The following is a 24,054-nucleotide window of genomic DNA, read 5'->3' as shown; positions in this document are numbered from 1 at the left end:
CTGTGCAGTCTGGCTGATTCGTCTTGTCAATTGAGCCTTGACAACTACATCTGGGATTTCAATTTTCTTAGGAGTTTTTTGTCTATATTTTTTTCCCCTTGGGCCTCCTTTTGGAGGGCAGTTTTCTGCTGGCACTCAGAAGAGTCGGCAACAATGTGGCTACTGAAAAGGATTGTCCTTACCTTTGGCATACCAAGATGTGAACAAGCAGATGCTGAACCCACACGGGGGACCCCATCAGACATCTTAGTTGTGATACTTGGTGGCACAGGTATTGTAATTGTGAGTAGTGCAAAGTTTACCTTGGGCAGCAATTACTGGGTGAGGTAAAGCCACAACAGTTCTAATTTCCAAAGGTACATATTTGCAGGGCAAACCTGATGATATTTACTGAAATAAATGGTAAGAAAATACTGGACATGTTGATTTGATGAGCAAAGCATCCACATTTTTGCCCCATTTTGAAGCTATTGTATTTTGTGCACCAGTTGAATTCTGAACCTTGGGAAATATGTGTTTAACAGGTGCAATAACTATCACTTCTGGGGCCGGGACATGTGATTGAGGCTTTGCGTTTGCACTGTAGACAGTACAAAATAATTCAAAAGTGACACATAGCACTGTTCTGCGTCTGTATGCAGTGTTCATAATACTGGTAACAGGTGTGAAAAGGCATTGGAAAGTTTCTAAATGCACACAGAAATTGTGGGTGCTCACAGACTTCCCAATGCCCACCCCATGCCCCTCCTCAAAAGACTAAAGGTTTGATTGCAGAAAAACTCTAAACATCCCAAAGCAGACAACTACCCACACATGGATTTGCCAGTCTCATGTTTCATCTGCAGGCATAAATGTGGGCATATCTGGATTCTGTGCTCCATTTTGCACAACTAAATTAACCTGATCCACAAATTTGTTGTTCATTGGGGCTACAGATGCTTTCTGACTCAATCTGGAAGCAATCCAAGTTTGTTTCCTCTGTTCAAAAGAAACCTTGATGGAGTTAAAAAATGTAATTAGCATCCTATTCAAATCTTTCTTAGCATGGATCAAATCTAAATTGGGGTGGGACAGAAACTGAGTGAAAATATGGAACTCCAGTACAAAGAACCCCATTACCTAAGTCAATTTTCAAGAAAATAAGGCCAAAAACAAGCACCCTTGAACAAATTGCTAGATTTTTAACAATGTACTGGAAAAACATTGGGCCATATTATCAAAAAAGGGCGATACATTATCGCCGCTTTTATCGGCAGGAATCTGCCGCTAAAGAGGTGAAAATAAGCTTGATAATATGCCCTTGTGAATTCCCATAGAAGCCCAGGTTAACACCAGAAACTGGGCTTCTATGGGAATTCACAAGGTCACATTATCAAGCCCATTATCGCCACTTTAGCGGCAGTTTCCTGCCGATAAAAGCGGCGATAATGTATCGCTCTTTCTTGATAGTATGGCCCCTAGTCCTGGGTAAAGGATATCTTTATGGACATAAAATCTGCTTTCGATATTTTCCCACGAAGGAAACTTTGGGAAGTCTTAGAAAACATTTGAGTCCCGGCTGATATTTTGGATATCCTTATAAGGATCCATGTGAATAATGCAGCACGAGTTGGATACGGCAAGAATGGGGAATTAACAGATGCACTTGGTATAGAAAGGGGAGTACTCCAGGGGTGCATGCTAGCTCCAAATATCTTTGCACTATATGAAATGATGTGGATGACTTTTTATATTTTCACCAAAATGACACCCCAGAAATTGGTTCTATAAAAATTCTGGTACTGTTATATGCTAATGACACCCTGTTAATTTCCAAAAACCTAAGCAATTTTGAATCACTTCCATCAGTTCTGTACTGATTGGAGTCTAGAGATAAATATAAGTAAAACAAAATATATGATATTAAACTCCCATAGGACTTCCCGAATGAATGTATTGGTAAGCAATGCCCCCTTTGAGCGAGTTTTCGAGTTTGTTTGCCTGGGGATAACACTGTCCCTCAAATTAAGCTGGAAGCTCGGATGAGCAAGTGTGCTCTTAAACTCCCACAACATTCTAGGGCAATTCTCAAACTGACCAAAAGACTGAAATCTAAAAATCTAACTCCAGCCTTAGAGCTATATGACATTAGGGCAAACAATGCAGCCCTGTACGGAGCGGAACTGTGAGATCATTCAAACATAAGGAAATTAACTGTGGTCAAGAGTTGTTTTGCTAGGCAGTTACTCAATCTCCTGAAGATTATCCCAATACTTACCCTATTGATGGACCTGGGTCTGTATGCCATTTCTTTTATGATACAAATGAGGCTCTTATTGTTCTGGTATAGACTCTGGAAACCCCCTGAATTGGAGCATTATAGACTATCCTCGATGGATCTTTTCAACACACCATGACATTTGATATTATCTTGGCTGTTCTACCTAAAAATAATGTATACAGCTCTTGCCCTGGTTTCCCTGTGGGACAAACCAGAAAAAGCCTTTAAGATACCAAAAAGCCTGATAAAAAAGCGATGCAGAGACTACCTATGGAGTGAAATGATAAAAAACTGTACCAAGGGTGGGGGAACTTGGAAAGGCCTAGAAGCAAAGGGGTTAGGCGTGTTTTATTGGTTTGTTATCGCTCGGATTTGGTTGTGTTTTGTTATCTTCTGATCCACTTTGCAAGGGAATAGTATTATGTTACATTTTTTTGGTGCGTGTTCCTCTTCATGACTTATGAAAAGGTTTGAGTGTTTTGTTTCGGGGCTTTGCTCGTTTGAACCTCTTTTTTGTGCCCTATTGAAGAGTTTAGAATACATTTAATGTCATTGGTATAGATGTAATAATGGATGCAGGGTATCTGTAAGATATTCCACACTGCATTAATATAAACAGTATATGGGCAGGGAAGAGGCTGCAGGGCCATATAGTTATTTGAAAGGACTTGGCTGGAAAAAACTTCAAATTATCCATTGGTGTTTTCCAAAAGAAAAATAAAGTCAATGTTATTATGTCTGACACTTTAGTCATACACTTCCGGGCACTGTGCTGCTTTGTGATGCCCAACTGCAACTTAGCATTAAGATCAGCACCTTCAGGTGCAACAACAATCCATGGACTCCATGATGTTCTTTGACATCATGTTTTATTGCTAGAGCAGATTTGAATATTGATAATGTATTCATCGTGTTACTAATAAAAACAGAAATGTAGCGCTAACAAGATGCAGAGAGCATACACTGTTTAAAGCAATCTAATTTCAGAGCAGTAAACATGAAACAAAAGCTTTATATGACTTCTTGGCCTTCGTGCATATCTGCTTTATTAGAAATGCTAATACAAATCTGCCATGATAAATAATTAAACAATTATGGTCATGAATCAATAAGTTTAGCACATTATTCATCGGTAAATTGCACTGTATAAACGACAAACATATATTACCAAGTCTAATGCTCGCTGAGAATCGTAAGCATTTTAGGTCTAATAATGAAAACATATAATTATGCTATATGATACACTTTTGAAATAGGAAATTTCCATTTTCTTCAAAATATCATTAAGTTGCCTGTTTACGCTGCTGATTATACTTTAAGATTTTACTTCTCTAATTTTCGTTCTCTTCTCACTTTATCAGTCCCTGCAGACACAAACTTTGGTTTTAGGCTTTATTATCTTGTCTTGGTTAAAATCAATGGTCTAAATTATGGGTACTCACAAACATCTTCACAGGGGCCACAAAGTGTGTTCTGTGGTGTGCCTGTGGCCGCATTGATGCCAGCAGGGTGGGAGAGTGTCTTTGCCGGGAAGGGGGTAATCTAGGCACAGGGAAGCAAAGCATGTACATGGTGTGGTCATGGAGTTATTTCGAGGGTTTCATTCCATACTGCCCTCTAAATTAAGCCCCTAGTCTCCAGAAGAGTCATAGATTTGACAATATTGTGTTATGTTGTATCTGAGCCGCTATCACTCAACCGCATCCTGGTGTAAGCCTTCTCTGCCTGCTAACGATACCTTAGGAGAGTCAAGTGTAAAAAGGAAGCAACTTGATTACTGAATTACAATGAAATAGAATTGCACAATGGGAAACCAGAAAACTTGGGATCAATCTCAGCTTCCCCACTTGACCAAATTGTGTGGTCCAAGGCAATAGTATTGTTTCACTTTGCCTCCTTTTTCTTCATCTTCACATATAAGAGCACCTTGAAATACATGAGTTCTGGATGGATGCTTTACAAAACCTTTCCTTGTGTTTGACTTAATAAACTATAATGTTGTCCATGTATAATAACCCAAGCCACCCAGAGCGGTCCACATGACAATTGACTTGCTTCTTTGTTCACAATTGGCATTATCGTCAGGATGGGGAAAGCTATTACCATTTCTACGTTAATTTAATTTGATAAAACTATCACTTTTAAAACATGCTTATTAATGCACTGATATCATCTGATGTACTAAGGTAAAATCAGCATGTTAATGAAATACACTGTTATGAATTGTTACCACTTTTATGAATTCTAAATGGGCTTTTATCATATTTGTACATGTTTGAGGCTAGCTATCTTAAAAGTAAATGGGTTGCTAAAGTCAGTGGTGCAGGATACATTTCCTTCTTTTCTTTTACTCTATTTAGGTGTAAATAAACACTTAACTGTGTATTTACCGTCAAGTAACTACTTCAGCCAAGTGCTGCTGTTCAGCAGGCATAATTGTGACGGTCAGGAGAGTCGCATGTGAAGGTTAGGAGGGCCGCAAGCGCCCCCCAGTCCGTACTTTGAGTATTACTGGTCTAAATTATATTGAAATGATAAGGGAGAATGGGCCAAGCAAATGACGGATTACCTGTCTCTACTTCCGATGGTATAACTATTTTGGCTGCTTTAATGGTAGACATTACTAGTACCTGAGTTCCAAATTAACTTCCCTAGATGGTATGGTACTAAAACTATTGTGGTCTAAATATCACCCAACAACAATATCAAGTCCTAAATATCAATCACACATTTTTTTGCGGCATTGAAGTTAATCATAAGAAGCACTCAATGAAGCAATATTTGTAAACAATATTTAAGCCATATGTAGAATATACAATATTGTTCTTAGAGATATTTTGACAAAAATCCTGCCACACATGTTATGTTAATTTGTAGCGTGCACAGCTACCCGGCAGAGTGTCCCTGCGCTAGGCAGTGGGGGATCGGACAGGCCGTGGGTTTAGCTGTTAAAAAGGCAGGTATTTAACTTCCTCTTGAACATATCCAGGCTGTGTATTAGCCAGAGATCTAGTGAGAGACTATTCCAGAAGAATGGTCCTAAATAGGAAAATTATCTCCCACCTATTTTGAGTCGACCAATGCAGGGCACCCTTGCCAGGAACGACGAGGAAGAACAGAGGGTGCGAGCAGGGGTGCATGTGCTGATTCTCTCCTTGAGATAGGATGCCCCCGTCCCATGCAAGGCCTTGTGCATGAGGACCATGGCCTTAAAAAGCACCCTATTTTTCACCGGGAGCCAGTGCAGGGCCCTTAGGTGAAGGGTCATGTGGGACCTGGGAGGAAGTCTGTGAAGCAGTCTTTCTGCGTAGTTCTGAACCACCTGTAGTCTGTTAACCGCATGCGCGCTAGCGGTTTTCCCGCTGCGCGCTGCTTTTTTTAAAAAAACGCGTTACATGACGAGCTCAGCTCGCCATGAGCGTACGAGCGTCGTCACTCATGAGGAGCTCAGCTCGTCATGAGCGCGGAAGGGGTTAAGGAGATAGTCAGGGAGACCGAGGTACAGAGCATTCCCATAGTCTAATGTAGAAGTAATCAGGGCATGCACTACCTTTCTGCAGGCAGTCTCAGATAGCAATGGAAGAGCATGCTGAAGCATGACCCAGCTAGAGCTTGAATCTGGGGAAAAAAGGAAAGGGATCTGTCTACTTTGTTCCTGAGATTCTTTATGCAGTTTTATGGGAAGCCTGGGTGCGTCAAGTTGTTCGGCCAGCAGGCTTCCACAAAGTTGTCAGGGACATCTCCGAAGGTCGCATTTTCTGTTTTGTCCTTGTTGCATCTCAGATGGTGCAAATCCAGCCACTGAAACACCTTGGTGAGACAGCGTGAAATAAACTTCCCATCCAAGTCCATGCCTTTCTCGCACGCAAACAGAAGCTGCGTGTCATCTGCGTATGAGATGACTTTTGTGCCAAGGGATTCCGCGAGAATGGCAAGGGACATCATATATATATTAAACAGATTGGGACTGATGGCCGAGCCTTGTGGAACACCCACAGTCAGGGGTCTGGCTTGTGCGTTGTAAGGTGGCAGGTAGACTTCCTGAGTCCGTCTGTCCAGAAATGAGGATAGCTAATTTAAGGCCAAGTGTCTCATCACTATCTCGTGAAGACGCTCAAGCAGCTTAAGGTGGGGCACAGTATCAAACGCCGCCGTGAGGTCAAGCAGTATCAGCATGGCTTTTCCTCCCCAGTCAAGTGTGCTCCAGACATGCTCTACTACTCCGAGGAGCGCGGTTTCTGACTGGTGGCGGAAACCGGATTAAGTAGGGTAGAGTATCCCGTTGGCTTCCAGATAACTGGAGAGTTGGTGGTTAACTTCCTTCTCTGGAATTTTAGAGACATCGGGGAGAAGGGAGATGGGGCTATAGTTTACTGCTTGAATGGGGTCTGCTGCAGGTTTTTGTTAGCAACGGTAGAACTTTGGCCTTTTTCCACACAGAAGGAACCTTCCCTGATGCCGGCGAGGTATTGATTATGTGGTTAACAGTCATATTTAGCACCACCATAGGGCAGGGGTCAAGGGGAGAGTCAGATTTAAGGCTCTTTAGAGCTACAAGAGACTTAGAGGGGTAGATGGGAGTGAATACATCAATGGTAATAACATATGTAGGAGCGGAAGGCGAAAGCCTCCGCCCCTGACTCTGTGATTGGGGTGCTGGATTCTGGAAACTATTTTGGATGGTCGATTTTTTTTATAGAAGAAAAGGGCAAGTTCATTGCACCACTCTGCCATGGGGGTGCAGGCTCTAGAAGTGACAACAGGGTGCAGGAAAGATTCTACAATTTTGAAGATTTCCTTTGCATTTTGTCAGCTTCCAGAATCTGAGTGTCGTGGAAGCATTATTTAGCAAGGTGCAGTTTCCCCTGATTCACCTTTAATGCGCTCTTGTATGCAGCTTCATCATCCATGTGATATTTTCGTCTCCATGCTCTCTCAAGCTGCTTGCAATGTTTCTTGCAAGCGCTAAGCTCAGCATTAAAACAAGGAGCGACTGGATATCATCAGGCCTGAGATGTCTTTTTAATGGGTGCTAGCGAGTTACCCATCTCACTGATCCAGCTGTCAAGGTGATGGTGTCTACTTCCACATCTCCTGTCACGACTGGAGTATTTATAGTAAGGGCATGATTAATAACCTCCAGCAGCTGTAACTTATGAAAGACCCAACAGGAGGGAGAGACCTTTCCCTTAGTGGGCAGCTTATTGCAAGTGTGTGACCATGAAAAGGAGATAGGATAGTGGTCCATCCAAGGGAAAGGAGTAGGTTGTGATACTGCCAGGTTTAGGTTGGAGAAAACCTGGTCAAGGGTATGTCTAGCCTGATGGTTAGAGCCAAAGACCTCTTGTTTCAGCTTCAGAGGGCTCATAATTTCCGGAAGAGCGATGGTTTCTTGCCCTAATGCATTGTCTGAGTGGAGGCAGCATCCTAGTAATATCGCACTGCGATGCTCACAGATATCTCCACAGCATTTTCCGCAGCAGAAATCTTTTCTATCAGAAGAATAGTGCCATATTTATTAAAGTGTTTCCTTGCCCTTGTACCACGCAATCGGGTGCAAGAGCGATGCAAATTTAAGTTTGATTTATCAAGCCACGCAAGGCCTCCTCGCGTGGCCCTGTGTGGGTTGATAAATCTGGGGCCCGATACACACATGTAAACTTAGTAGTTTGCTTAATGTCCACCCGAGTGCCGCATTACAATGGTATCCGTAAGTGCCATTTGTTAATTCCCAAAGTTGTAAACTTAGAAGTTTGTCTAATTTAGACCAAACGTCTACGTTTACGTTTGTGATTCAGGCCCACAAAGTAACACAACACAGCGCAAATTGCTGCATTGCATTACACTACCCCAGAGAGACGTTCCATGGGTGGAACGGGGGTGTTCCTGCGCACCACCCATGGATTTTGGTGCATTCCCAGATTTACCATTACTAGTACACCTGCAAATTTATCAAAATGCTATGCATTCCAAGGGTAAGCATAAAGAGGAGAAATATCTTTGTTTCTCCTCAGTTCTTCCTCTTTCTATGCGTGAGGAAAAGGCCTCAGGGGATTCGTTTTGTGCAGGAAGGTGTCAATTCCTGCACAAAAATGATCCTGCTTGCGGGGCAAGATGGCCGCTGAGGGATGCAGTGAGTAAGTCGCATCTACCACTACTCCCCACCGCCGATACCTGATGGCTCAATGGTGGAGCCTCGACTGAAGAGTGCTGTCTTCGGATATTCTGTGCATTGCCAGAGTGATACTAACGGCTTTAAGGATATTTTCAGAGAGCAGAGTAGCTCAGCAAAACGAGCAGCTTGGCTATTTTGGAAGAGTCTAACGGAAACCACCAGGCTGATTTTAAGATCCTGGTTTAGGATGCCTCCTCGATTGCAGCGGGTTAACGAGGTGAAGGACGGCAAGGACGGCAAAGGCAGTAAAACCTCAGAGACAGATGCCACAAGAGGTCAAACAAGTAAAGATAAAAGCAAGATTGACACAAAAATTCCATTAACTGCACCAGCTCAAAAGAGTGTATTGAGTTCTAAGAAAGTATTAAGTACTAAAAAAACGGGCCCGGACAGCGTGGCTGTTGTGAAGGAGTTGGGAAATGCCGTCAAATCAAAAGTAAAGGAAAATACGCTGCGCCAGCCCTCAGTCTCGGAGAGCTTCGCAAACGTACCTGGAAATGCCGGTGGCAGCAAGTCTACGAGTAAAACTGGCCTCTCGACCCCCGATGTTCTGGATGCTGCCGGTGGAGCAGAGGTTGATGTCGGCGTCCTCAGCGCAGAACCTGGAACGGGAGCCAGCGCTGGTGTTGGGGTTGCTAGGCAACCTGAAGGGCCCGATACAGAGAAGCCGGCCGGGGCATTGCCTGCTGTTCTCGTTGCTGCAGGGAGGTCTGCCGGGGGGGGTGCGTGCTGGTTCAGAGGGGCCGCCTGTACACAAGCGGGAGGCTCGTGAGGTGCAGCGACCAAAAGTGAGTAATGACCCTGTAATAGACAGCCGTGCCCTGAGCACCCAACTGCCGGATGAAGAGGGTAGTTTTGACATATCAGCTCCAGCTCCAGGATTGGAGATAGAACTGAGCTCACACACACAAGCAGATTATAAAGAAGGGGAGGAAGCCTCAGAAAGAAAGAGACCTGATTCTTTAACCTGGGCAGAGGTTATGGAACTAAACGTGGAAAGTGGGGGGCTTAAATCAGGGGGTGAATCCTCTGCCTCTAACTCTGCGGATTTGGTTATTACTAACGAGGCCGCCTCTGCTGAAAGGTTTTATTCAGTTGATGAAGACTCCCAGTCACAGTCATTACCCTCAGGCGAGATTAGCTCTGACGTGTCAACTGGAATAGATTCTGCCAGTAGCTCTCCTGCTCAGAAAATAACACAGAAAAAACGACTATCTAAAAGGAAGCCCTCCTCAACAAGTAGTACTACAGATCCTACTAAAAAGTTGGCCTGGGACTACTCTACCACTACTTTTTCTTTTCTGGAGCAGGACAGTCCAGCTACAATGATTGGGGATCAAGGGTCATCGCAGCCCTTGCAACCCCCAGTTACATTGGATTTACTGTTTAATACTCTGAAGTTAATGCAATCTGAGGCTAGAGGGGAAAGTAGGAGGGCAAGGCAGAAATCAAGGAAGGTACAGAATAAACTCAGGAAAATAAGTCAAAGACAAGATGAGATGGTCGAAAGGGTTGCCCACGTGGAGGAAAGAGCTGGGAAGGTAGAGGATGACTTGAGAGAGTTAAAAACGTACAAAGAAGAACATCAGAAGGTGGCTGAAGACGTAAATTGGAAACTGGAGGACTTTGAGAATAGGCAGCGTCGTAATAACATCAGATTGCTAGGAGTAGAAAAAGGTCTTGAAGGGGAGGACCCTAGAATGTTTGTTGTAAATTTGTTAAAAGGGGCTTTCCCAGAACTAACAACATGGCACTGGGAGCATGAAATCCAAAGAGCCCACCGCTTTCCATTTTACAAAAGGGGCCAGACTGGAGCTCAGGGGGGGAAACCAAGGGCATTGTTAATCTTTGTTGGGAATTTTCTCCTGCGGCAGTTAATACTGGATAAGGCTAAACCTGAGACTAGACGTACATTTAATAATGTCACGTTCTTTGCAAGGCCTGACTTCTGTCATGCCACAGTTGAGCGTAGATGGAGGTTGAGGCAGATGATACCGCTTATACAGGCTCTGGGCTCAGAAGCTTATCTGTTATACCCCGCTAAGCTGAAAATAGTAACTAAAGGACAGTTTAAATTTTTCTTTTCTGAGATTAAAGTAAAGGCTTACATGACGGAAGTGTTGGGGTATAAGGAGAAATAAATAAGTGGGGTTTTGTTGATATTTGGTTGCAGTGGGGAGGAGTGGCGACTGCTGCTTCCCTGGCGATCACACATAGGTCATGAGTGACCTATTTGCCTGTAGGGGAGGGTGGGGGAGGGGTTGCTCGGGGGGGGACAGGGGAGGGGGTGGGGGGCAGAAGGGGGGGAGAAAATGGCACGCATCATATACACAGAAATATAGTTTTTGGCAATCTCAGATCCTAAGTAAATGGGGGAAGAAGGGGAAGACGGGAATAAAGGAAGAAAAAGAAAGTTGGAAAGGGAAGATGGTATCAATTTTTGATGTTTTTTAATGACTTGTCGAATTATCTCAATGAATGTTTGTGGTCTTAATGATCTTCAGAAGAGATTACGTGTTTCAGCTTTTTGTAAGTCATTATATCCAGATTTGATTTGCCTTCAGGAAACTCATGTAGAGGGAGGTAAGGGTTATTTGTTGGAGCAATTGGGTTTTAAAGTATTGGCATTTACTAAACAAGCCTCAAAAACACGCGGGGTAGCAATTTTGGGTAGGGGGAGAGATTGTACTGTGGTTAGGAGCAAGGAAGACACATGGAGAAGATGGGTTATCACTGAAGTAGATTTTAGAGGAACTAGATTTACACTGGTTTCAGTTTATGGTTCAACGTGTGACGAGCCAGATATATTTCAATTTTTGGATCAGGAACTATCGACCTGGGCGGAACCCATTGTTTGTTGTGGGGATTTTAATATTAACCGTCCTGCCAGTGTTGAGTTACAATTTGGCCATTTCTATTCTGGGCGTAAGAAAAGGGTTTATAGGGCTATAGTAGATATGGCTGCACATAATGCTCTATCAGATGTTTGGGCCAATCTACATCCGATGATTGATGGTGATACTTTCTATTCTGCACCACATAAAATCACGGTTAGGCTAGATTATTTTCTAATTTCTAATGTATTGCTTTCAAATGCACAGATTAGGAAATTACCCCGCCTGGTGTCAGACCATAATCCTCTGTTACTGACAATTAGTTTAAGTGGTATCGCAAGGAAAATATATAAATGGACATTTGAGAGAGCCTTGCTAAAGGATGAGAGCTATTGTAAGCATATGGAAAAATGGATAAGCGATTTCTGGCTTAACAATAAGGGGAGTGCTAGTAGTGGCAATATTTGGGATGCCTTTAAAGCAGGAATAAGAGGCGAGACAATTAGTTTTACAACCTTTAGACAGAAAAGTGAAAGAGAGAGGATGGATCAACAAATTAATTCGCTCCTGACTGCAGAGGTAGAACTGAGCAGATTAATTAATAGTGGGAGATCATTGGATCAAAAAATTCTGGAAATTATGATGTTAAAGAGTGAAATAGCTGAAAGGATCACCTGTAAAACGGCAGCGAATTATCTTGCAAAGAAGGAGCAGGTGTTTGAGTATAGCGAAAGAGTGGGACATATTCTCGCTGTTAGAACTAGACAGAAGGTTACTGCAGGGGATATTAAAAATATGGTAGATAATTCTGATAATTTGATCTCAGACTCTGCAGGTATAAGGAATGAATTTTGGAAATATTATACAGGGCTGTATGATTCTGAAGCTAAGGTGGGTAGGGATAAAATTAGAGATTATTTGGGAAATATTCAACTTAATGAATTGGAATTGGAAGATCAGATTAAATTAGACTCTGCTATAACCTTAGAAGAAGTGACGGTAGCTTTATCAGAACTCCCGTCCTCAAAGGCTGCAGGTCCGGATCTTATTCCGATTGAGTTTTATAAAACATTCTTCTCAACTATAAAATTGGATTTATTGGATACTCTTACACAAGCTCAGAGGGAAGTTTCGGTCCCAAATTCATGGGGGGGTACTGAAATTATAGTTATTTTGAAAAAAGGTAAACAGTCCACTGTCGCTGGGTCATATAGACCAATCGCCTTAATGAATGCGAATGTGAAACTGTATTCCAAAATATTGGCAACATGGTTGGCTACTGTTATAGATAAATTAGTATCTCCAGTCCAACATGGATTCATCCCCGGGAAGGGTACTACAACACATGTTAGAACAGTGATTACCTGTTTCGATGCCATGGAGATTGCCGGTGGCCCTGTAGCAGCCCTATTCCTAGATGCCGAGAAGGCCTTTGACAGGGTCGCATGGGAATATTTGTGGGAGATAATGAAAATATATGGTTTTGGTGATAATTATATTAGGGCAATTCAGGTACTATATAAGGCACCAACAGCTAGAATTAAGGTTAATCGAGACCTAACTGAGGTCGTACAGATAAAAAGAGGCACTAGACAGGGTTGCCCCAGCTCCCCTCTCCTCTTTGCATTGTATATGGATCCGTATTTGCGCTGTCTTAACTTTAACCCCAGTATCCCCCCTCTTTGGTCAAATGGGTTAGAAGTTAATGTGTTAGCGTATGCAGACGACGTAGCTATAATTACCACAGATCCATCTAAAGCAATGGTTGAGATTGAGTTAGAGGCCCGTAAATTTGGCATAATATCAGGATATAAATTAAATAGCGCAAAAACGCAGATCATAAAAAATGCAATGGTTCAATGCAATGACATACGGGTGGTTTCTGCAGCAGTTTATTTAGGAGTTGAGATTTCGCCAAATCTTGATACTGTGGTAGAACATAATATCTCCCCGTTAATGAGGAAAGTCAGTTTAGAATTGGCCAGAATAAATAATCTTAGACTTACGTTAGTGGGCCGCACAAATGTAATTAAAATGCTTATACTTCCCAAATTCCTTTATTTTTTCCGCACGATACCTCTTATGTTTGAATCAATCTGGTTTAATAAGCTGGAGTCAATTCTAAATAAATTTATATGGTCATATGGAAAGACCAGAAGGGCTTATAAGTTTATGACTTTACCAAGGGCTAGTGGAGGTTGGGGGGTTCCGGACTTTAGGTTATATTATTGGGCCTCTGTACTTCAATATACCCAGGGCTTGCTGGGAGCAAGTGAATTAGATTTGAATGTTAAATCCTTTTCAACTATTGTATATTCTCTGGTAATGGGTTCAGACTCCGCAAATGCTTTCTTAAACTGTGCTGATTTTTCTTATTATAAACGCACACGCTTTAAGACAGTTATGGCTGCGTATAAAGCATGGTCAGCAGTAGCAAAAAGATGTGGATTGGGTAGATACAATAGATATACCAGATTATATAGGAATAAAACACTATCATCTTCAATCTTTTCCGATGCTATAATGGCAGAATGGGATATGAAAGGAATTAAAAAGATAGGAGATTTGTTGGGATTAGATGAAAATCTATTACAATTCTCAGATTTGATGTCAAAATATAATATAACAAGACATAGCTTTTTTAAGTATTTGCAGATTAGGAGCTTTTTCAGTAAGAAAAAAGGAGGAGAAAGTGGATTTGGAAAAGTTAATCTTATGGAATCTATAGAGCAGGGCGGGGGGGGCTCTATCCGTTATTTCTATGCCAGTTTAGTAGAACTAAAAAAAGATGACACTGGAAAATTTGGTGATAAATGGGCAGGGAAATTAGGGATACAGAGCCAGTGTTTCCTGGACTCGCTGGAATTAGGATGTTCTGTTTTGTGCTCTGCCCCACTCCAATCTCAACATTTCAAAACCTTATATCAACTCTACCACACACCGGACCGCATTGCGCAATGGGGTGCGACCACAGGGATTACCTGCTTTCGCTGCAGCGCATCGGCAGCAGATAGTATTCACATTTTTGCGCAATGCCCACAATTAGGTATTTTACTGAAGGGAATTGAAGGATTTTTGGGTCATACATTAGGTTTGAATGTGACGTTAACACCAGCTATAATTATGTTAGGGGTTAGGGGATTTGATGGTGATCATCCTGAATTTCTATTTTTAGCAATGGCGGTGTATAGGTTATTAATTGCTAGAGCCTGGCGGGATCCTTTACCTCCGACAACACAACAATGGATTGCTTTATTATTGGGGACTTTTAACCTTGAAAGGGGCATATATGCTAGGAAAGGTAAAAGGGTAAGAAGATTGGGTCTGAAAATATGGGAACCAGTCTACCATTGGAAAGAGAGAATAAATGTAAATTCTGGATGAATTAACAATATTTTGTTTTTTTCCCTTCTGTTTTGATTAGGGATATACAGTATTTTTTGTTGACAGTAATTTTTTTTGTTTTACTTAATTTCTGTATATATATTATGTATTTTGTGTATGTCGTATATGCTGTGTGCCAAGAAAAATTTTGTTTTATCTTACAATAAAAATATTTAAAACAAAAAAAAAAATGATCCTGCTTGCAATACAGGCACCCTTGCACCATGATGCAAGGATACTTGACAGCACATTGTGCACCAACGCTGTAAAATGACAGGAATGCACAGTATAATGTTAAGTACAGTGCATTCCACTCCTTTCCCTATCAAATAAAACTGTGACGCATTGTGACCAGCTGTGCTGCACTGCATGATTTTTACATACATATGCCCCAATGTTCAAATATATTTCTCTCTAGGGCACCAGTTGAAAAGGAAAGAAAGCAGAAAGGGTTCCCACTACTGATTTTACTGGATTAACCTGACTCATGTCCCTAATTGATAATCTGGGCCATTGTCTTTTAATTACCTCTATTTCAGGCATATGTGTATCTAATAAGGTCCTGTTAACAGTTGTGGGTTGAGGTAAGCAAAATTTCAATATGCTTCAACCACAATCAGAGATCAGCTCAAGTGCCTTCCATTCCATTTCCTATTGTTAAACTGCCACTATGAGGTCTCTTATTTGCACAGTATTGTCTTCTTCTGACTTGATCATTTCGTCACCAGGCATGCTTTTCAACTGTAGACAGAGATCTGTCTTCCTGCTCATGCTATGTTTGGAGTGCTTCTCCTTATTGCAGATGGCGACGAACAAACAATTTACTCGTCAAAATCATTGCTCACCAGTCGTGCTGCAGTTCCTCCTGACCTTTGTTTAGGAAAACAATCTCAACTTATCTCTTACCTTGTATCAATATTCTCCTTTTACTCCTTCTCTGTTCCATCCCAGCTAGGTCTGTTCTGTGTAAATAGCTATAAACTAATATATACACCCAAAGTACACTACCACTCTCGCTCAGGTACTGTGATAAATCAAAGTGCCACTTACAGACCATGAGGCTCAGTTATTTGTATGTGTAGTATGTCTTTAACAAAAATGTTTATAATACACATAAAATAAATTAAAGATTAAGTGCCGAAAGAAGAGTTCACAGTGTACTCCCATTAAACCTCCTAAAAAACAAAAACATATTTTCAAACTGCTTTATGTCATCAATTTATTAACCCAAAAGGCAAATGTGACTAGAGAAGTAAAAACCATATGCTGTTAGATTCTGCAGGGTCATCTGTAGTTCTGTGGAACATTTGCTAAACTGATTTTATACATCTCATTAAACTGAAGCTAAAAATGGCTTTTTGAGAACAGGAAATGTGTTAATGTCAAACATTCCAGGAGAAACTATTTCTTCACATTTGTCTGAATTGTATCTTAGATCCATCCAGAGGGCAGCAATCACCTAGCATGTCAAAGGTGAGCCTGCATGTTTTCCTTGTTGGCCTGGAGGCAGGTTGATTGGTATGAGATGGAAAGTTGGATTCCAAAGCCTCCTTGACTCTCTATGGAAGTGAAGACCTAGCTCATAGGTGGTAGTGTGTAAGTTTCAAAAAGATACAATATATTACAGCTGTTTTATATATGTATACGGATCTACGTCAAGATTTACTAAAATGTGACGCATGTAACACACCAAGACAACTTGCTGCAATGAGTCAAATGAACAGAGCAGGAACGTGCCATATTTACTAAGATATGATGCATTATTGCTCACTCTCTGTGCTGGCACACTGAGAGCTGCCAACCACCAACACTGGGGGTGAGTGTTTGATTTGCTCAAACGCTCCGTCCATCATCCCCTTTTGTATCGCTTTGTTCACCCTAAGTGTGGCAGGGTATGCTCAGACGTGAGTCCCTTGCTCACTTGGCCACTGGATTCAAGATAGCCTGCTGATGAGGATTATGAATCCGAAACCGGTCACAGGATGCTTGTTTCCGGTCCAGGGAAGACATGGCTTGGCAGTTCGGGCTGGACTGTTCCCATGAGGCACAGGGTCAGACTGATTTGCATATGGCCATGTCTGAACTGGGGTGGCTGAGTGGGCTAAAGAATGGTGATGGATTAAACCCAGATCAGTTGACTGGGGGTGAGTGTTTGATTTGCTCAAACACTCCGTCCATCATCCCCTTTTGTATCTCTTTGTTCGCCCTAAGTGTGGCAGGGTATGCTCAGACGTGAGTCCCTTGCTCACTTGGCCACTGGATTCAAGATAGCCTGGCTGATGAGGATTATGAATCCGAAACCGGTCCCAGGATGCTTGTTTCCGGTCCAGGAAAGACATGGCTTGGCAGTTCGGGCTGGACTGTTCCCATGAGGCACAGGGTCAGACTGATTTGCATATGGCCATGTCTGAACTGGGGTGGCTGAGTGGGCTAAAGAATGGTGATGGATTAAACCCAGATCAGTTGACTGGGGGTGAGTGTTTGATTTGCTCAAACGCTCCGTCCATCATCCCCTTTTGTATTGCTTTGTTCGCTCTAGGTGTGGCAGGGTATGCTCAGACGTGAGTCCCTTGCTCACTTGGCCACTGGATTCAAGATAGCCTGGCTGATGAGGATTATGAATCCGAAACCGGTCCCAGGATGCTTGTTTCCGGTCCAGGAAAGACATGGCTTGGCAGTTCGGGCTGGAGTGTTCCCATGAGGCACAGGGTCAGACTGATTTGCATATGGCCATGTCTGAACTGGGGTGGCTGAGTGGGCTAAAGAATGGTGATGGATTAAACCCAGATCAGTTGACTGGGGGTGAGTGTTTGATTTGCTCAAACGCTCCGTCCATCATCCCCTTTTGTATCGCTTTGTTCACCCTAAGTGTGGCAGGGTATGCTCAGACGTGAGTCCCTTGCTCACTTGGCCACTGGATTCAAGATAGCCTGGCTGATGAGGATTATGAATTCGAAACCGGTCCCAGGATGCTTGTTTCCGGTCCAGGGAAGACATGGCTTGGCAGTTCGGGCTGGACTGTTCCCATGAGGCACGGGGTCAGACTGATTTGCATATGGCCATGTCTGAACTGGGGTGGCTGAGTGGGCTAAAGAATGGTGATGGATTAAACCCAGATCAGTTGACTGGGGGTGAGTGATTGATTTGCTCAAACGCTCCGTCCATCATCCCCTTTTGTATTGCTTTGTTCGCCCTAAGTGTGGCAGGGTATTCTCAGACGTGAGTCCCTTGCTCACTTGGCCACTAGATTAAAGATAGCCTGGCTGATGAGGATTATGAATCCGAAACCGGTCCCAGGATGCTTGTTTCCGGTCCAGGGAAGACATGGCTTGGCAGTTCGGGCTGGACTGTTCCCATGAGGCACAGGGTCAGACTGATTTGCATATGGCCATGTCTGAACTGGGGTGGCTGAGTGGGCTAAAGAATGGTGATGGATTAAACCCAGATCAGTTGACAGGGGGTGAGTGTTTGATTTGCTCAAACGCTCCGTCCATCATCCCCTTTTGGATCGCTTTGTTCGCCCTAAGTGTGGCAGGGTATGCTCAGACATGAGTCCCTTGCTCACTTGGCCACTGGATTCAAGATAGCCTGGCTGATGTGGATTATGAATACGAACCCGGTCCCAGGATGCTTGTTCCCGGTCCAGGGAAGCCATGGCTTGGCAGTTCCGGCTGGACTGTTCCCATGAGGCACAGGGTCAGACTGATTTGTATATGGCCATGTCTGAACTGGGGTGGCTGAGTGGGCTAAAGAATGGTGATGGATTAAACCCAGATCAGTTGACTGGGGGTGAGTGTTTGATTTGCTCAAACGCTCCGTCCATCATCCCCTTTTGTATCGCTTTGTTCGCCCTAAGTGTGGCAGGGTATGCTCAGACGTGAGTCCCTTGCTCACTTGGCCACTGGATTCAAGATAGCCTGGCTGAGGAGGATTATGAATCCGAAACCGGTCCCAGGATGCTTGTTTCCGGTCCAGGGAAGACATGGCTTGGCAGTTCGGGCTGGACTGTTCCCATGAGGCATAGGGTCAGACTGATTTGCATATGGCCATGTCTGAACTGGGGTGGCTGAGTGGGCTAAAGAATGGTGATGGATTAAACCCAGATCAGTTGACTGGGGGTGAGTGTTTGATTTGCTCAAACGCTCCGTCCATCATCCCCTTTTGAACCACCAACACTGGCAGGATTGGTTTTGTACAGGAAGGGATATCTTCCTCAGACACATTTTCTTCTTTCTGCAGAAAGAGGAAATAACGAGGAGAAATGAACAAATGTATCCCTGTTGCGTCTCTGTTGGGATGGCATAGTATTTTGACGCATTCCCAGGTTTACTACCATAAGTCTATGGGTGGATGCGTGGGAATGCCGATATTTATCCAACGCATACCTTTCCAATGCAGAGTAACTCAAAGCATTGAATTTTGCTGCCTTGCATTACTCTTGATTTAGTAAGCCACGCAGATTTACGCATGGTGGGTTTGCATAGTTTAGTACATATCACTTAAGCCCTTGAGTTGTCTTGCATGAAGGTCACCCCCAAAAGTGCACAGTCGTGCGTGCACATTGTGGCATGCACGACATGGTGCATGCCTCACTGTGCCAGGATGACCTGGAGGCGCTGTCACGCTGCGGTATGCTTGTAAGGCTGTCCTAATAGCCAAACATACCGCACCATGACACCACCACTGCCACCCCACCATCCCTGGATTACACTCGTAATCCAGCAGGTGAACGACCACAGGCTTGTTGGTTTTACTGGACAGCAGACGCGGCGTTCTGTCGGGAAGACCGGCAAACTCGTAATCAGGCCATAAGTGTATCTTTGTGGTAGGATTGGAGTAGGAATGTGGGATTAAGTAGACCGTAGCACCATTAAGAGGGTGACAATTTGCTTTTTACAGAGACTACTGGCTGTACCATAGAGCTGGTCAATATACATCTGCCATGAAGAACTGGGGACACCTTTTCCAGAGCACCGATCACATTCAGATCATTAACTCTATGGGTATCATTATAGGTGAAACCTGAGGCTAGCCTCACAAGATCCATACTTTGGGAGTGTACATCCCTGGACTAAGAAGCTTTTATTTCATGGCTCTGGTATGTTAAAAACACATTTGCATGTTGGTGGTTCCAGAGGTTTTTGATAATTTGGAACTAATTAATGGCACTAAATAAACTGCTAAACAGCATTATATATTAAACTCACTGAGAATGTAACAACTCTAGCAGTGCTTAGGAAGCCTTCGGTGAGCATCTATGACATTATTTTGCTCCAACAGTAACTAAACCCTATCTCCTTTTTATGACTAACCCCCACACAAGATTTTATGGAACTTGTTTTAGGTTAAATATGTCACATTCCATCATTGTGGTTATTTTTTGCCAGAAACGTTATGGTGCCACTTTAATATAATCACTCTAATCAAAGCACATTGTAATTTATACTATTTTGTAACTTACATGTGAGTCCAAGGTAACAATATGTGTTACCAATTCTACATAAACTAAATCTGAGACAGTGTAGATAAAGCTCTTTGTTACCTGCAAAGAATTGCTTTGGGTAGCATATGTTTAGGTCTTTCAATCTTTGTACAGAACGGATTTATTACGCAAATGATTTGATTTATTTTGTTATGAATCTTTTATGGCTGAGCAAAGCTGAATAAAGGATTTTTGAATAGAAATGCTAAATAACATCATCATTGAGACCACTAATGACATCTCAATAACATCATTAATGAAATCAATGATGTCTTTGTTCAATGAATGTGACAATGTGCTATGCACTTTTCAGTCTGCAAGGTATGCAGCGAGCTTCACCTCGGCTCAATTTGGTATCACCTTTCTAGAGCTAAAGGGCATAATCTTAAGCAACGTGCAGCACGTATAGCATATCTGTAAATTACAAAAACAACAGTTGATGGACAGAATGCAGAACAATGTCTTACATTCACCCCAGTACAAAGACCTGGGCCTAAATCCATTGTTTTTTTGCTCACATGCCATTCCAGTCTGAACCCAGACATATGCAAATCAGTCTTGCCCCTATGCCCCATGGGAACAGTCCAGGCTGTACTGCCAAGCCAGATCCTCCCTGGACTGGAAACAAGCATCCTAGGACCGGTTTCGGGCTTTGAACCCTCATCAGCCAGGATAGCTTGATTCCAGTGGCATGGAGAGCACGGGACTCACGTCTGAGTATTCACGTCCCACTCTGGGTGACAAATGCAAAAACAACAATTGATGGACAGAATGCAGAACAATGTCATACAATCACCCTAGTACAACAAAGAACTGGGCCTAAATCCATTGTTTTTTGCTCAACATGCCATTCCAGTTTGAACCCAGCCATATGCAAATCAGTCTTGACCATGTGCCCCATGGGAACAGTCCAGCCTGAACTGCCAAGCCAGGTCTGCCCTGGACTGGAAGCAAGCATCCTAGGACCGGTTTCGGGCTTTCAGCCCTCATCAGCCAGGATAGCTTGATTCCAGTTACATGGAGAGCTCTGGACTTATGTCTGGGCATACCTGTCCTACTCGGAGTGACAAATTCAAAAACAACAGTTGATGGACAGAATGCAGAACAATGTCATACATTCACCCCAGTACAAAGATCTGGACCTAAATCCATTGTTATTTTGCTCACCATGCCATTCCAGTTTGAACCCAGCCATATGCAGATCAGTCTTGACCCTGTGCCCCATGGGAACAGTCCAGCCTGAACTGCCAAGCCAGGTCCTCCCTGGACTGGGAACGAGCATCCTAGGACCAGGATCGGACTTTCAGCGCTCATCAGCCAGGATAGCTTAATACCAGTGGCATGGAGAGCACAGGACTCACGTCTGATCATACCCGTCCCACTCAGGGTGACAAATGCAAAAACAACAATTAATGGTCAGAATGCAGAACAATTTCATACATTCACCCCAGTACAAAGATCTGGGCCTAAATCCATTGTTTTTTTGCTCACCATGCCATTCCAGTTTGAACCCAGCCGTATGCAAATCAGTCTTGACCCTGTGCCCCATGGGAACAGTCCAGCCTGAACTGCCAAGCCAGGTTCTCCTTGGACTGGAAACAAGCATCCTAGTACCGTTTTCGGGCTTTCAGCCCTCATTTGCCAGGATAGCTTGATTCTAGTGGCATGGAGAGCACGGGACTCACGTCTGAGTATACTCGTCCCACTCTGGGTGACAAATGCAAAAACAACAATTGATGGACATACTGCAGAACAATCACCCCAGTACAACTAAGAACTGCGCCTAAATCCATTGTTTTTTGCTCAAGATGCCATTCCAGTTTGAACCCAGCCATATGCAAATCAGTCTTGACCCTGTGCCCCATGGGAACAGTCCAGGCTGTACTGCCAAGCCAGATCCTCCCTGGACTGGAAACAAGCATCCTAGGACCGGTTTCGGGCTTTGAGCCCTCATCAGCCAGGATAGCTTGATTTCAGTGGCATGGAGAGCACGGGACTCACGTCTGAGTATTCACGTCCCACTCTGGGTGACAAATGCAAAAACAACAATTGATGGACAGAATGAAGAACAATGTCATACAATCACCCTAGTACAACAAAGAACTGGGCCTAAATCCATTGTTTTTTGCTCAACATGCCATTGGGAACAGTCCAGCCTGAACTGCCAAGCCAGGTCTGCCCTGGACTGGAAGCAAGCATCCTAGGACCGGTTTCGGGCTTTCAGCCCTCATCAGCCAGGATAGCTTGATTCCAGATACATGGAGAGCTCGGGACTTATGTCTGGGCATACCTGTCCTACTCTGGGTGACAAATGCAAAAACAACAATTGATGGACATACTGCAGAACAATCACCCCAGTACAACTAAGAACTGTGCCTAAATCCATTTTTTTGTGCTCAAGATGTCATTCCAGTTTGAACCCAGCCATATGCAAATCAGTCTTGACCCTGTGCCCCATGGGAACAGTCCAGCCTGAACTGCCAAGCCAGGTCCGCCCTGGACTGGAAACAAGCATCCTAGGACCGGTTTCGGGCTTTCAGCCCTCATCAGCCAGGATAGGTTGATTCCAGTGGCATGGAGAGCACAGGACTCACATCTGATCATACCTGTCCTACTCGGGGTAACAAATGCAAAAACAACAGTTGATGGACAGAATGCAGAACAATGTCATACATTCACCCCAGTACAAAGATCTGGGCCTAAATCCATCTTTTTTTGCTCGCCATTCCAGTTTGAACCCAGCCGTATGCACATCAGCCTTGACCCTGTGCCCCATGGGAACAGTCCAACCTGAACTGCCAAGCTAGGTTCTCCCTGGACTGGAAACAAGCATCCTAGGACCGTTTTCGGGCTTTCAGCCCTCATTTACCAGGATAGCTTGATTCTAGTGGCATGAAGAGCATGGGACTCACAACTGAGCATTCCCATCCAACTCAGGGTGACAAATGCAAAAACAACAGTTGATGGACAGAATGCAGAACAATGTCATACATTCACCCCAGTACACAGATCTGGGCCTAAATCCATCTTTTTTTTTGCTCACCATCCCATTCCAGTTTGAACCCAGCCATATGCAAATCAGTCTTGACCCTGTGCCCCATGGGAACAGTCCAGCCTGAACTGCCGAGCCAACACCCTGGACTGGAAACAAGCATCCTAAGACCGGTTTCGGTCTTTCAGCCCTCATCAGCCAGCATAGCTTGATTCCAGTGGCATGGAGAGCACGGGACTCACGTCTGAGCATACCCGTCCCACTCTGGGTGACAAATGCAAAAACAACAGTTGATGGACAGAATGCAGAACGATGTCGTACATTCACCGCAGTACAAAGATCTTGGCCTAAATCCATTGTTATTTTGCTCACTATGCCATTCCAGTTCGAACCCAGCCATATGCAAATCAGCCTTGACCCTATGCCTAATGGGAACAGTCCAGGCTGTACTGCCAAGCCAAATCTTCCCTGGACTGGAAACAAGCATCCTAGTACCGGTTTTGGGCTTTCAGCCCTCATCAGCCAAGATAGGTTGATTCCAGTGGCATGGAGAGCACGGGACTCACGTTTGAGTATACGTGTCCCACTCTGGGTGACAAATGAAAAAACAGCAATTGATGGACAGACTGCAGAACAATCACCCTAGTACAACTAAGAACTGGGCCTAAATGCATTGTTTTTTGCTGAAATGCCATTCCAGTTTGAACCCAGCCATATGCAAATCAGTCTTGACCCAGTGCCCCATGGGAACAGTCCAGCCTGAACTGCTGAGCCAACACCCTGGACTGGAAACAAGCATCCTAAGACCGGTTTCGGCCTTTCAGCCCTCATCAGCCAGCATAGCTTGATTCCAGTGGCATGGAGAGCACGGGACTCACGTCTGAGCATACCCGTCCCACTCTGGGGGACAAATGCAAAAACAACAGT

This window comes from Lissotriton helveticus, chromosome 12 (genome assembly GCF_964261635.1).
Source record: "Lissotriton helveticus chromosome 12, aLisHel1.1, whole genome shotgun sequence".
Classification (NCBI taxonomy): domain Eukaryota; kingdom Metazoa; phylum Chordata; class Amphibia; order Caudata; family Salamandridae; genus Lissotriton; species Lissotriton helveticus.
This window is presented reverse-complemented; position numbering follows the sequence as displayed.